This window comes from Plodia interpunctella, chromosome 6, assembly GCF_027563975.2.
Source record: "Plodia interpunctella isolate USDA-ARS_2022_Savannah chromosome 6, ilPloInte3.2, whole genome shotgun sequence".
NCBI lineage: Eukaryota > Metazoa > Arthropoda > Insecta > Lepidoptera > Pyralidae > Plodia > Plodia interpunctella.
The window spans coordinates 4937218-4953908 of NC_071299.1; the positions used below are offsets into that span (position 1 = coordinate 4937218).

The window sequence follows — 16691 nt, forward strand, 5'->3', positions numbered from 1 at the left end:
CATCAAATGTTGTTCACTAAAAACTTATTTACTTATTAATGGTAATAGGAAACTACCCATTACCATGCGTCAATTTAACCCAACACTTATAAGTTGTGCTCGTCAGCAGTCGTGTAGACAGGCTGCGGATAATTTCGTTTTTACACCTATAGACTCTCGACATAAAAGAAGCTATTCTTTTTCTATGAATAGCGCTAAATGAGTCGACCCGAAATTGGGTATACATTTCCGAAGCACTACAAAAGCGCTTTAGGCCCATCAGGTGTCTAAAAATATTGTTGTAGACGACTCTAACGCCATTCATAGATTTTAAAGAATAGTCTGTCCAGAGTTGACAGGTGTAAAAAGTCTGACAAAAAGACCGAAATAATGTAATCTTCACGTCAGGTGCGGCTTTGAGAAATTTTCTTGCTATCATATTTCCAACTATGCATAAGGCCCTGCGTTGCCGCTCGATATCACTGTCATCCCGTAAGTTCGACGTCACTATATGGCCAAGATACCTGAATTTATCAACTATCTTGATAGGCTGAGCGTTTAGACAAACCTTAGGTATATTGTCCGGACCCTTGCCCGACCTGAACACCACCATTTCTGTCTTTTTCGCGTTATAAATCAAGTTATGATCTATAGCGTACTTTTCACATTTGGATAAAAGTATCCGCAAACCCCTGATCGTAGGGCTGATCAGCACCATATCGTCAGCATAGCTAAGATTGTTGACATACCTGTCATCCAATCTGAGCCCGACGGGGGTGCCGCTCAGCTCCACGAGCAAGTCGTTGATATAGGTGTTGAACAGGTCGGGCGAGGTCAGGCCGCCCTGACGCACGCCGCATGGGAGATAATACGATTCAGATACCTCCGATCCCCATTTTACATAGTTGGTCTGATTCAGGTACCAGTACTGTAACAGTCCTATGACTTCAGATGGTACATTTGTACTATTAAATTTTCAGCTGTACAAATACTAGATTAATTACTAATACGCTAATTGGCTTCCGCCGTCATAGGACGAGGTGGCCGAGAGGTTAAGGCGTTGGACTGCTAATCCAATGTGCTCTGCACGCGTGGGTTCGAATCCCATCCTCGTCGATTATCATTTTGCATTAGCTTTTAAAAAAAATTAAACTATGTAAATTTTGATTACATACTAATGCTTTATACATCTGATTGATATCTAGAAAATTAATGGCTACCACAGCACTGTCAGTTTATTTTATTTTATTTTCCGCAATTATTCTCAAAATTCTCTGTATTGAATAATATTAGTTTTGCTACGGTTTGAACCAAAGGTGATATGAAAAGATAAAGTTAATAAATAAAAACATCGTATCGAATCTTACAAAGGTTGATTATTTCCAAAATAAATTTTTAGTATCTACATACGACATTTAATAGAATTAGAATGTACTCCCAAACACTAATTTAAAGGCGTCTAAAAATTAAGCTCTCAGTGGAAAGCTTTTGACACCGTAAAGCGGAGATTTTTGCATCATCAAGGGTGGACCGATTATTCCTGCAAACAAATAATCAAGTTTTTGACAACTCAGAAAATAGAGTATACAAACCTCTAAGGGTATTAGGTATTTATTGAGTAAAAAGAGTAATGTAAAAGACTAATTCAAGAAATGTCAGTGTTATGTTGAAACATATTTTTTTATTTGTTTATACGGATAAAATGATCTCTCTCAGTTCGTAGTTTACAAGTAAGTTCTGATAGACTGCAACACTTGATACTCTGTGGAGTTGTATTCGAAGTATTCGAAGAACTTCAATACATGTAAACTTGTGCTTCGGTTTTGTATTTGGAATAAAACTCAATGTAGAACTCATTCTTCTGATGGATACACAACCATTAGCTCTTATGAAACATAAGCATAAATACAGTTTATATATTCTCATAATTAGTATTCATTAATTCGAATCACAATTTTACGTCCCCCTAATAGATGAGTTAAACTGAGTTATCCGAAATATCTTGTGTTCAAAGTTGTCTGAGTAAATAAACATTATTATTAAAACCAGTTAGTTATATAATTTTCAAGTGGACAACACTACTCTACCAATCTGGAGATTACTAGAGTACACTAGTTTTCTACACAAACTAGAACAATGCACAATATCGTAAACTTTTATGAGTACAGGAATGTCACCCAATGTATACAGCAACAGCAAGTTAAAAAAATGCAACGCAATTTCTGACAAAGCATCTGACCTGGCAAATAAGATTTTTCAATACATTTGTAAATATGTACACATTTTTAACAACTAGAGCAAAACGTATGTACTTTACGTGTGCATCTGTTTGTTTACTTGTGTCGGCTGTAACATATCCAAAACACTTTTCGATTCATACATGCGAGTTTATATTATTCCAGCTGAACATTTGTGCAAACATCTCGTGAAGGTTTAACTTATTAAGGTGCGGTGTGCCAGGACGAGGTGGCCGAGAGGTTAAGGCGTTGGACTGCTAATCCAATGTGCTCTGCACGCGTGGGTTCGAATCCCATCCTCGTCGATTATCATTTTTTTTATTTTATTGTATGAACAGACGCTATATTGAGAACAAAAATCTTCAAAATGTTAAACAAACTTGAATTTATGTGAGGCGCGTTTCCATACGGCTCAAAATTATAATTTTTCAAAAATAAATTCGAGAATTCATTTTATTTTAAAGTAGCAACACCTGATAAGTTTGTTCCTGTACCTTGACCAGAGATGCTGGACCAAGATTTTTATTAAAAATCCACAAGATAAAAATACCAACAATAACTCTAAAATTCATTTAAAATCAATTTTAAAACGGCCATAATATCTTTACAATCCCTCTTTCCATTGTAAGATTTGATTGTAAAAACTTTCAAAGGTGAAAATTATGTGAATAAAATTCTTGAAACCTGGTGCACAGGTATCCCAATCACAATGTGCTTCGAAATCTTTGACGTAAATTCCAGAAATTTTGCAGAAGTGAACTGAAAAGTCGGTTCGATGCATTCGAAATTGTCCAATCAAGTGCGGATTATGGAGCGGAGTGAATGCGCGCCATCGACTTTATGCATACTCGTGTCAGTTTTACATGAGAACGCTTTATTATTGATTGAACTCTGGTTTGTTCAGGAAGTTATATCTTTTGAGAAATGCATATGTGGCATTTTGTTGTGATTCATATTTAAAGCGGCTAACCGGAAATACACATTTCTATCCGGAAAATATTTCGATTCCAAATAGAATCTTCGGATTATCCATTCTAATCAGAGACTAAATGTATGGATTTAGCACAATTCTTTGAAGATGTCAATTCATCTGATCTTTTCAAAATAGTCATGTAGAATTTATTTTTACTCATGTTTCGCAACAGAATACTGTAAAATCCTTCCGACTTAAGATCAAAGGATAACTTTCATGTTCGCCCGCGTGAAAATTATTCGCTGAGAATAAGCGGAACGGTTTACGAATGGATTGAGTATTATTTTTTTAATTTTTTTATTCGACAGCCTTTTATGTTCAAAACGGAACAGTTTGAATATTTCAGGTTATAAATTGGAATTGATTTTATTGTGACAGCTATTCAATTGATCAAAAATTATAATAGAATATACAAATACAACCGTATTTGTAGTTTCTTTGCTGAACTGATATCGTTTCTATTCTATAGAATACAAGTTGGAAATTGATTCACACACATTTAAATAATCATATTTCATATAATATGATACATATATATGAAATATGATTATTATATACACAATATATATATGATTATTATATACAATATAAACTTTTTTTATTTTCAACGAAATTTCAACGATTTTTAACACACTGGAATATTTTTTATCAATTTTTGATAAGTATAATTAAATTTCAAGTTTATTTTTATATTAAATAAAACACGTAATGACATTATTTAAGCGAACTGTGTCATTAACTTAATTGGCAGAGTTGTAGATGCACATACTTCCGATTTCAGTGTCGTATAATTACGAGGGAGACGTGACGTCGAAAGATAGCAATCGAAGTGGGGATTACATTTCGCTTTTTGCTTCCAATTTGTTTTCGTAACTAGAGCAGAGAAGGCTTGACCCAGTATTTGTACTTGGTTCATTTATATGTAAAGTATGGGGATTGTATCGCTGGATCTGATTGGGAAAAAGAATCATATTTGCTTCAACAGTACATAGTTGTATATTTCACATGTTTATATTGAAATATTTGCAGTAAATGATCTAACATTGACGACCACATCAACAACATAAACAAGTCCTCAGACTTATAAACACATTTCTTAGGTTTCAAAAATATATTCACGAAATGATTACTGCATATTGTGGCTATGTTTCGTGTCAGAGTCACCGTACCTGGAATGGTATAGGCAGTACCATACCTGGTAGTACCAATCCCATTATTATAATTCTTATACCTATACTCTTTCCGCACAATAGGGAATTTAATTTGTTTCACTACTAAATTTATATGATAAAATCAATTTTAAATAATATATATTGGATATTTTTAGAATCTGTACAGTTTTATTCGCCGAGAAACGTGACGACGGTTGAGAAAGTATAATGCACACTTTAAACTTTAGAATAAATTACAGCGTGCAAAGCTGTGGTCTCAAAAGTTTGAACCCGGCCATCCACCGAATTGACTAAATTATATCTTATACCCAAGGCAGTTATATAGAACTTTATCCCATTTGGAATAGTTTGTAGTAAATTGTATGCTCATAAATATATTTTTTTTAATGTTTTGGTTGGATCCGACGTAGTTTAGGATCAATACTTTATTACTAAATGATCGATATTTTTTTATTAAATGTAATCAAGTATCAAGACATTTTGAATGCTTTAGAAGATCTTCATTATTACATCAAAGTTTTGAAACAAAGCAACCATATTTCGCATTTGATTTTAAACATGTAATAAAAGCTCTAAACTGCTTTACTCAAAATGTTATGTTATGATCCGACCCTTTGTTAATAGAGCCATAACTGCAGAAAATACAATTTAAATTGTATTAATTTGACTGTTCATTTTATGTGGCACACTTACGAGAAGACAAAATTACCTTAGTGGCGTGATTGCTTTGTCTTGACCTTATTTGAAATGTATAATAAATTCTTCTATATGGGCGCATACAAGATAAAGCAACGTTCTATTCTCTGAAATAAGTTTAATAACTTTTTAGAGAAAACCACAACTTTTTTGTCACGTTCAAAAAAGGAAAAGTAGGTATATTTTTAATTTTCACGGATTTGTGATCGAATATGAGTTCGAGCTCGACATGTTATTTATGAATCCAATGTAAATAATACAAAAGTAAACAAAAAAGAAACGTTGCCTGCTTGTAAAATTTTAATAAAAAATTAGAACACATTTTTTCATAACTGGAAGGTGACTTTATTAAAAACTCAATGACACTGGCTGAAATGCCATCTGCAAAATGGTCCCAGCGCGGGGTCCCAGGTCATTAATCTCGCAAAGGTCTTGTGCCTTTCTTCGGGTCCCTTTGTTTGTCCGTCCTTTTGTTGGCTTATTTGCTTCTTCCCGAAACATAATTTTGTGTTTATCTCACTGTATTGTAACTACTTCATTAGGACCTTGCACCGTACTTTTTAAGAGGATTTTTATTTACCACAAAATATTTTAGAAATAAGGTTGCTCTATATTAGAAAATTTGATATACAGAAAAATTACTGCCTTTTGTGGTTATTTAAGTAGCAAATTTTTTATTTTGTAACTTATTGCATGCGTTCACTCGGTTTTAAACTTGAACTTGTAAACAGTATCGACAAATTGTAAATCAGTTTTACCAACTTAATAAAACATATCAGTTTTGTGTGGTCTGATAGTCTTTGATCAAGCCAAACGTCAGAAAAGTCGAATAACCGATCGACCTTAGTAATGGCTGCCGATGAATAAAATAATATAAAAAATAATAAATAAATGATTGTATTCTAATATATTTTTATTTTATAAAAATAAAAATATATTAGAATACAATCTTTTGATGAATGAAGGGCAACAAAATGCACGTGCCTGGTTTTCTTAAAGACGCCATGCCCTACGTGACCACTCACCTTAAGGTGGCCCAGATACGGCATCCTTATGATTACAAATTTAGTCGTAATAATTTAAATAATTAAATATATATGATAAAACTCAATGATAAAGCTCGAGACTTGTGAAAATGATGTTGGGTACCAAGAAACAGTATTACTTGGCTTGTCTGCATTTGCACGGAATTATTTAATAACGTCACGAAAGGGGCTTCTTTTTAAATAAGAATGTCATAAAAATAACATTTTCCTTCCACATTTCCCGCCGAATTATTAGCAGTCAACGCGTGGTAATGCAAGACGCTACAAAATGAACGTAAACCCTACGTTTTCACGTGTGTGAACACAAATATTTTAACTGCTGCAAAAAATATTAGGGAAGCTTGCTTTCCTGACGAGATAGAATTACAGAATACTATTTTTTTGTACTACTACTAATAATTTGTATGGAGCAGTAGAAAATGTATATTACATCAAGTCATGATGTACTGTAAATTTAAAGCACATTCCAGTTAAAGCACAACTAAAGGAAGCTCAACCACAGAACATTCAGCATAACGACGCCATTTGTTCAGTTGAAAGTTAAGACACCCACAGCTCAGTCTACGTTTTTACTACATACATTCAAGCAAATGCTGTATCACTACCTTACGTCGTATTCCTCGTGGCTGAAGGTCGTTATCGTTATGTGGAATGAAACACATAACGATTACTTGACAACATCAATGAAGCAGTTAGCTATGGCCTTCTCCATGACTGCTATCTCCGTATATAATATGTACCAGCCTTTAATTTCTTTTTCCTTTTGTAATACTCTTCATTGCTGAATAAAATCAAAATAACGTGGAATCCAAGACACACAATGTCATTTTTGGTTAATTACACAATTGTGTTCTTTTCGATTTAAAAAACATTAAAACTTTGCGTGGGTTAGTTTGGTTTGGTTTTGGAAGTATTGGTATACAAACTTAGACTGCAGATACGTCTTGTTTATTTCTTTAAGCAGTCTATCAAATTAAAGCGATTTCGGCGCGGCAGTTTGTAGGTAAGCAAGTAAAGCAACTGGACACAAATTTAGAGCCCAGCTTACAACTTTGACTAGCTTGTTTGAAATTCTGAGCGTCCAAGCTACAAAATTTGTACGACATTATGGTTTACAGAGTAGAAACATACTACAAAGTATTGTTAATAGTATCACAAGAATAATAACATGATAAACGAAGAAAAGTAACTGTTTAGACGTTTTTGAATAGTTATAAAAGAATATGGACATACCATAGATGTAAGTGAAGTAAAGATATACACTGGTCAAACTCATAATCTTTCTATTTGGCTACGACAAATTCTAGTAAAGAAAATTCATGACGTTTGCCAAATTCGAAAACCAATCGAGGCCAGCCAGTATTAGTAGTACAAAATTACTACTTTTTTGTCTCTATTTTTCATTACAAATATGGGAAAATAACTATTTGTTCGGAAATTAAACATTTATTTACTGTATCCAATATAAATGACATAAATTTTATTAATTAACAAAAAATATCTCTGACCTTAATTCTTTCGAATTAACAAGGAATCTGTCTAAGATTGATCCTGAATCTTCTGAATTTTCTTCTTTACCATGAACACAAGTCGGTTACGACATAGATAAATATATTCTCTAGGGAAAAAAAAGTAAATCAGTGTTACTGTCTCACCAAAGTAATAATGGTTTTGACTGAAAACTAGAATATTTCAACGGCATAGGCTTGTAACGACATTCAACTTACTGCAAACGACCGCTCGTTTATTTCATGTCGTAGAAATGGGCCGTGTTAAACATATTTCAAAAATGAAAATGATATCGTTACTGCTGCAGAATTTAAAGGTTTCCTTGTGTAAGTGTTGAATCATAAAATGAATACTAAACGATATTACTCTTTTTCGCTTGATTTTATTCATGTTTTGTAAAATTTAACTTTTAAATAAATAGAGCACAATCAGCAAATGGATATACTTGAAACGATTCCAAAACGTCAGTCCAAAGATGTTTCACCAATGCGATTTCATTTAAAAGTTTTCAGATAATAGTAATTTCTAGATGAAAAAGTTAAGTGTCTGATCAACACTTTATTGATGCATATAATTAGTGTTAAAAAATACAAGTTCATGTAATATATCTATATTAAAGTGATACTTCTGCAACTCTGCCTAAAATGTTTAAATATCAATAAAATTGTGGTAATTATAAAGTGTACTATTGTTAAAATAAAATAGAGGAAACTACCTATTCGAAAAGTTAAAAAAAAAACAATGAAAATAGTATTTAAACAAAGGTCTTCTCAATCTCAATCAAAATTCAAACAACAATCCAATCTATTTGCTCGTTTCAGCAATCGTCCAAATTTTCTCGGGGCCAATCACAATCACAAGTCGTAGTTCAATTAGGGTTACAAGCAATAGTCGGCAGTAGATAAGTTAACCAGGATTATTACCGCAAGCCGTTACCCTGTGGGGCAATTAGCTCTGGCGACCCCACGCGACGCCCGCTGCGACCCCGCAGCCTGCACGTTTATATTTCATCCATTGTTTCCTCTTCGCAAGTTATTAAAAATTAAACTGCTGTTTATGAGAATTTAATGAAAATATAGAGGAAATTCGCAAAAGAAGTGACAAGAGAGTTTGTATATTTATTCAGGAATTCATTCTGGTAACGTTAAGGAATACCTAGTATCTCAATTGTTTTTCAATAGTAATGTTTTATTATATCTCGTCCGTGGGTTTTATATATTTCTAGATATCCATAAGTAAACCACATGACATAACAGCAATGTGTGATATTATAACCTATTTGTTCTAGGTTAAAGAAAAATAATGAATTATTTTGGCATATAAATTCCAGCCTTCTTATATCCGTGTCAGTTTCCTCTAAGAGTCTAGGCTGGATCAAACTATAAACATCCTAACGTTTGAACTATAAATCTGTATTGATTATATAAAAGTGAAGTGCCAATATATCGAAATTTTAAACGTGTCTGTATTAAAATCGATTAACGATACATCAGACTTCAAAATAGTAACGATCTGTAACAATACTCCTACTCTACTTCTACTAAAAACTCGGATTTGTAGGAAAAAAGAAAAACCTGAAGTTAATTTCTCGCCATTGTTAAAATTATATTTAAATCTAGCTCGCAACTTCCATTATCCATTTGCAAAGTTTAAAGAGTCATTGGTGAAATAAATCCAGATTTTAGATAGGTAAGTCGGATTCTCGCCTCTCGACTAAAGAGCACACCGCATATCGCCAGAATAAAGAAAGTCACTATCTAAAACGGGTAAAACGGGCTTAATTCAGAATGCGGCTTTTTCGAAATCCAACCCTTGAACAATTCTGTGTGCACAGTGTTTTATCACGATTGGCCAACCATACTTTTTTCCAGCTCTTTTGGACAGATTAGTAGCTTTGAATCTAAAGTTAAACTTTCGTTTGTAAAAGACAAAACTCCACACCACGTAATAAAGCATTAGTTCAGGTTAGTTAGGTAGACTCCCCAACTATAGGATGATACTTAATATTGGACTTTCTTTCGTTAGCCTTTATTATTGTCCCATTGTCCAAACAAAGGCTTTCTTCAAATAGAATTTTCTGAAAAATCTACCATATGGAAACAGAGTAACGAAATTGTTATGATTGACTAAATGCCTTTATGCCCGATGCCATTTTACTGCGTCAGTTGCTGATATCAACGTAATTTGTAATTATTTTATTTTTAACGGAGATTCATAGGGCTTATTCAATATGTTGAGTAAATATCACGTCTCATGATTCTAAAAATCGTCACAAAACACTTCAATAAAATTAGAGGCTTCGATTAAAACCGTTATCTTTAGAACAAAAACAGACTTTAACTACATCGTAGCGATATCTCAATTACGTAACGATGCAAGGCTACTACTAGTACCAGTAGGTATTTAAACAACCATACTAATATTTAAAAAGAAATAAGATTGGTTTTTTTGTTTTTTTTTTGTTAACCTAACCTACTGGGCCGATTTTGATGCAATCTGGCACAGAGATAGACGAAACCTTCTGGAGTAACATAGGCTAATTTTTTATTATAGCTTTACCCGATTGAAGCGGGGCAAGCCGTTAGTTTGGTTTATTATTTTATATGAATAACTTATAATATCAGAATATTCGGCAATATTTAAACATAAACTTACATGGAAAATAAAAATTAATTTAATGGAAACAGAATTTCATTTTACTATGATCATGTTAAAATGAACACACAATTTAATCCAATATTAACCGATACTCTTTCTCTCAATAATTCAGAAAAAAATACGTTAATACAATACTCTATTATCTGAAACCTTTGCGTTGCGCAGAAAATAAGCGCACTGGAACAAAATAGCTTCCAGGAAATATATTAATTAATTATAAAGGTATAATACTCTGAAAAGGTTCGTATCATTTTAATTAACTGATTTCTAGATCACAGAACAGAACATAACAGAAATACAATCGTGGTTTACATGTAGAGAACTCTCTCCTTTTTTAAAGCCGGTTCAAAATGGAGGACTGACGGTTGATGTAGCTTTTAACTGCGTAAATAAAAACATACATTCTTCCTTCCTATCCTATCTTATATGCGACGTCATATTTCTGGATGAATATTTTCACTTTGTGCCAGAAGAAAGTAAAATATTCGGTGTCTATTTACAGTGCCATAGAGACGTCCTTATCCGAGTCGTGTCGGTGGTTTTTCTAGGCAGTAATCCGTGGATTGCGAATTTGATCTCGGCGCAGCTAGTTACGCAACCACCGCACTCTATGCACTTGACATCGCATTCAATGTCAGTCATGAAATTTGTTTTTCTATCCCATTTCTCGATGAATAACATACACAACAACTTTTGATGGTTTTGTGCTGCTCATTTTTTTATATTCGGTGTGAAAAACAATGCATCTTTCGAACTCTCAATTTTACCAAATAAAATAAGAAGCTGGCGTTTCTACGTTTTAGAGTAAACGAACTTCAAACTCTACGACAACATTTATTCCTTACCTGAACTTTTACATCCGAACTTTTTTTAACCAAAAAATTTCGAAATCTTCACTTAGAAATGTTTTCAGTCCGAGTTCGTTCTGCACGCACTATTGTGCACTGGGAAAGTTTATATTTTAGCATCGACGCGGGTAGGCGAAAGTTGGGGCGGGCGGGCGAGCGTGTGGAGGTGTCGCGCGCCGCCCAAGAAGTGGCGGGCGCGGGTGGGTGCGGGGCGCGGGGGCGGGTCGGCCAGAGGCGACCGGGGCGATATCGGAGGGCGCATGCGTTGTTAGTGCGCGCCCGGAGAGCGCTGACGTCACACGGCTACCGCCACTCTGCCGCCCGGCTCACCCCCGACACTCATCTTGCTCCGACGTCTACGACCATGACTCATAAGTCGGACAAACCACGGCAGGCGGCGTAAACAAAATTTGTTTGAGTAATTAAGCAATTTTCTTTACAGAAATTCGAAAGTCCGAGCTTGTTACCGAAATGCCAAATTAATTCCGTGTGTCTGCATTTTAATGAAATTTGAAATGGAGATTACGCCCTTCGAAAATATAATACTCGTCAAGATTCTAATATAATATTATCCTTATTTTCATTTAAATTAGGACTGATATCCTTTAAATTAAGAGGTACTTTCCGACTCCAAACGTATTTAAGCAATCAATAGCTTCAGAAAAGTAAATATTTCACCCAAAAATCATTCTATCATTTGCATATATGCATAGATCTGTGGGGTGGTGTAAGAGTTTCCGTTATAGTCGAAGGTAAAATACAAAAAATCCACCTATTTAGTAAGAAAAGAAGTAAACTTTACCGCTAACTCTACACGTAAACTAATATACTCCTACCGAACAATACTGGACTAACTAAAATGGAAGAATATTCAATAATCCTATAGAAATGTCTTTGACATTTTTTATTGAAATTGCTTTAATAATATTATATTTTCTCTTATTACTACAAACTTCTATGTACACAAAACATAACAGGATAGATCTATGTACCCTTTCAAAACATTACTAATATAATAAAGTAAATATTTGGCCCGATAAGACTATTCAAGATTTAAGATAAAAAGTTATTTACAATAAACCAAGCCACAAAATGATATTGAATTTTCTATGCATTCTAACAAAATATTGTTAGAATATATTTCATATTCGATGATTTATTTGAAAGATATTTAATAAGAGTGCGCTTTGTTTGCGCAAAGTTTGAATCACAACTATATATGTCCAAAAATATATATTTTTTAAAAATTACAAATAAATATTTTTCTTCTATACCAAGAACATAACGGTACTGACAAAACAGTTAAAAACGACATGAGTTACATTATAAGATTTTATTTGAATATAGACTAGACAAAAAGTAGTACTTACTAAGAAAATGTTTTACAATACGTACTCTTATTGTGCACAAACTATCGAACTAAACGGATCCATAAAAGTCGCTGATAGTTTCCTATTTGCTTAAAAAGTAACTGCTATTGATAAAATTTCTTACAAAGGACCTTACCCTATCGTCGCAATAAGAGGCAGTTGGCATAATAACTGCCTTTTCAACTCCGTGATATTGAGATCCCTGGTTTAACCCGTTACCCACTTTGACATGGTTGCTAAAAAGGAATATATAGAATGAATACAAGATACAATTTTGAACTAAGTATTTATGAGTAAAATATGCTCCCAAATAAATTTAAAATATTGTCACGTCTAGCTTTATTTAGTGTTCCCAGTAGCAAATATCTAGCTAAAATCTCCCAGAAGAAACAAAAAAAAACCGATAAAATATACTTACGTATGAAACACATAGGTATGTTTAAAGTCATACATAAGGCACTTAATAAAATATTCAAATAGAAAAATAAATATTTCACATGTTTATAAACAGGGATTAAGAATTTCTACTTTCTAAGATCCTAAGTTAAGAGTTATTGTAATGTATATAAAGAGAGATAAACCAAAATCAAATCATTTATTCAGAAATCAGGCACTTTTTTAAATCATATTCTAAATTAAATAATATTTACCAAAGTTACAAAGTAATATCATTCAGATATCTATTAACAGATGTTATTTATATTAATCTCACAATGGGTATAGGTATCTCATTTAGATTATTTATTTATTAAGCAAACACACGACTACGATATAATGATACAGAGTCAGGTATATGCTTTCTTTGTGAAGCACAAAGAGGCTTGGGATAATCACAGATACTTAAGTAACAGACCGGGATTATGGGTTAACAATTCGCCATAATTTATCTGTATATTTTCGACCAAAACTCATGGGAAGACAGAAAAAATAGGAAAGTACTTTCCTATTTTTCCTATTCCTGTTTTCTTATTTTATGAAAACCTTCACGAAATCCGACGAATCAACACTGAAAACCGAAGGGTATTCGGGTACTGTGAAAATGTCACCACTATATTGAACAAAGATATTGAATGCGATGTAAAGCGGATAAACGAGATAAATTTTAAACTCGTTATCATATTCCAAACATCGAACTAAATTCAAAACAGCATTTTGTTTTATTTTATTAAAATTGTTTTCGATGAATGATTTGAGTTTTTAAAAGGCCCGCATATCACTATCACTACATATTTTAAAACAAAGTCACTGTTTTTCTGTTCCGTATGCTTAGCTATCTTTAAAAGTACGCAATGGATTTTGATCCGGTTTTTATAAAATAGATTTCTGAGGATAGTTGAAGTGTAAGCGAGTTGGGACGGCCGATATAGTAGATAATAAATAATAGATTTCGATATATTTGATTTTTAATAACGTTTATACTAACGTATAATAATGATGATGATATTGGAACCAAATCTATCAGACCTAATATAATTTATCTTTTTTAATCAACTTTAAGATTAATGTAAAGAAGTATTTATTAATTTATCAAGATCAGAAAGTTCGAGGCACTAAAAACCATACAAAATAATTGTTTATAAGAAAACCGTAAAGATGTGTCTCACTTCCGTAAAGTGAAGCGGTGCTCCACTTGCATGCTACGTACAATAGAAGCGTTAGACGGACACTTAAGACATAGTGCGGCAATTCGTTCCATTTTCACTGTTACTCACCACCTTTGCTTCTTATTTGATGGTCTGAAATAAAATAGAATGTGATAGCTGATTTCGGTGTAGATCGTAAAACCACCAATCTAACGGAAAAATAGGACGCTTCCGAATCCACGTCAAAAAAGGTAGACGCAGAAATAATGTTTCCTACTTCAGAACTCCATCAATCAAAATCTTACTCGAGTCGTAATTCTTTAATTAATTGTCATTTTTGTTAGTGTAATTATATGTTACAATACTTTAAGAAATGTAAATAATGTAACAAACATTATTCTCTATAGTCTTTTGAAATATACTGAATACAGTGCATATATGTGAACAAAAATACAGAAAATAATAAATAACAGAAACTTCATCGAAATACGTACGCTTTGATAGCTATGAATTGATTCTTTGGTGTCATTTGTAGAATTATGGTTGACAAATGTTGGAGTAAAATAGAACTGGCAAAAACGAATTGTCGAGGCCGGAAAGTCGTTTGCATTCATTGTTTCCATATATTTTTTTGTTGCCATCTCTCTATCGTTATCGTAGAGCATTCTAGCAGACAGAAATATAAGTTTTTATCTCGAGACGTAAACCAAAGTGTAACTTAAGTCAGCTGTTTTTAAAATAAAGGTAGAAATACAAAATTAGTATACATTAAGGGTGAGTTATTCCATCATTTTTGACGTTGATTTTAACCGGCATGACGCCGATGACATTTAGACAAAATGGCATACTTTGCGTTTTTCTGCGCACGTTAAATTTAACTTCAAAGTTCAAGGTGCAACTAACCCTAACTTGTATTTCCTAAATAAATCTCTATATTCAAAGTTTAAAAATATTCACCATCTCGGAATCACGGTCTGTGTTCTATTTCTATTCGTATATCGGTTCGGATTGAGTTGTCAAAACTAAACTTTATTGGTTTGCCAAATCTAGCTACCTAAATTTTATGAAAACCTCTCATGGGGTCCATCGGTCATCGTACCTAAACTTCGAAGTGACACTTCCCTAGCTATAGTATTTGGACTGTCCAACGCTCCGACTTAGATTTACGACAGTGTCTACCGAAAACGAGGCCGAAGGCTTAGCGTGCCCTCTGAAACAGGGGAAGCTTAACATAATCGCAAATAAATAGTCGTTCAAGTGAAGACCCTACTCAACGCTGCTTAACTTTTAAGTATTAAGTACTCCAGGTTGCAAGTTGCGGAGTTGGCTGTCTGGTTGCATGAATAATAGCAAAAGCGACGTCTCTTAATAGCTATGTTTCCGTAAGTGAGTATGACTAATAACTGGTAAAGAATCAAAGTAACTAGTAGAACTGGTAAATAAATAGTATACCTAGTACTATATACTAAAATTACCTAATATTTTGGACAGTTATCTCAAAATTTTACCTATCTGTAATCAAAGACAGAAAATTTTCGCGTTCCTCATATTCATAGTTATTGACATTTGATCAAACATAACATTTGATCTGATAAAGACGTTGAAGAAAATAATTTTATGTTTTAATCAATAATGTGAAAAAAGTAAAATAAAACTGGTATGTTATTTCATCAAACAAAAAAACGGACCCAAAAGCGATTATTACCAAGTCAAAAAAACCCGCCCATAAAGTATTCTCTATTATTTTCGGCAAAACTTTTCCGGATTACATTCCATCAAGGTCGACAATACATGATCGATCTTGACGTTATTCGCTTCATCGAGTGAGAACCAACTTCGCGACTGGTGTTACATATTGAAAATGTTCCGAAGTTTTTCTACATTTGTGGTATAGTTTTGTATTCTCATGCATAATGAAGTGGATTTGTATTTTTTATTTCTTATTTCTTTCCGATATCTTCTAGTATTTAAGGAATTTTATGATAGAATGAAGACTATTTTATTGCAAATTGCTTTGAGCGCCTCGGTTATTGGCAGAGCAAAGATAAATCTGCGCAATAATACCTATTACCTACTATAATTTGACTTGATATTAGATACTGTTTATTTATTTATTGAATACTTAATAAAAAGAATTTTTTCGTAGAGATGCAAATTGGACATAATTTTGATTAAAAATTTAATTACATGCTGAAGAATAATATTCTTAGCCTAAGAATATTACTTCATCACTTAAAGACCACGATCATTAAGTGTAATGAAACACACACATAATGACTAATCCGTAGGCAGTCAAGTAAACGCATTTTATCAATTGTCTTAGGTCATATAATTCTTATATTGCAGATATTCATATCTGCCAAGGTTGTGATGATTGCTGGGTTTTCTTTACGTATGATCTCTATGCTATATCAAAATAACAAACGTCGAATCGCTATAAACATTGCCGATAGTGTATATTTACCATTTCATAACATATTAGGTACCATTTCCTTGTGCGTCAACGTAGCAATGGGGCCTGGCTCTACGTTCACACAAATATTCGTGCTAGCCCCAATGAAAGTATCGTGCACACAAAAGAAAACGGAACGCGACATCTGTTGTTTATACAGAAGACCAC

The 16691-nt window shown here is 33.2% G+C and overlaps 1 protein-coding gene and 2 non-coding genes across 4 annotated transcripts in view; 2 read left to right on the forward strand and 1 right to left on the reverse strand.

Annotated features, from left to right (window-relative positions):
• Positions 1-11287, reverse strand: part of LOC128670645 (uncharacterized) — an 86334-nt gene extending 75047 nt beyond the window's left edge. For both annotated transcript variants that reach the window (XM_053746469.1, XM_053746468.1), the window contains exon 1: positions 11116-11287. The gene's annotated coding sequence lies outside the window, so the exon portion shown is untranslated. The remainder of the gene's footprint in view (positions 1-11115) is intronic.
• On the forward strand, positions 1014-1095 carry TRNAS-GCU (transfer RNA serine (anticodon GCU)). The gene has a single exon. It is a non-coding gene; the product is annotated as a tRNA-Ser (tRNA).
• Positions 2440-2521, forward strand: TRNAS-GCU (transfer RNA serine (anticodon GCU)). The gene has a single exon. It is a non-coding gene; the product is annotated as a tRNA-Ser (tRNA).
• Positions 11288-16691: the final 5404 nt, after the last annotated feature.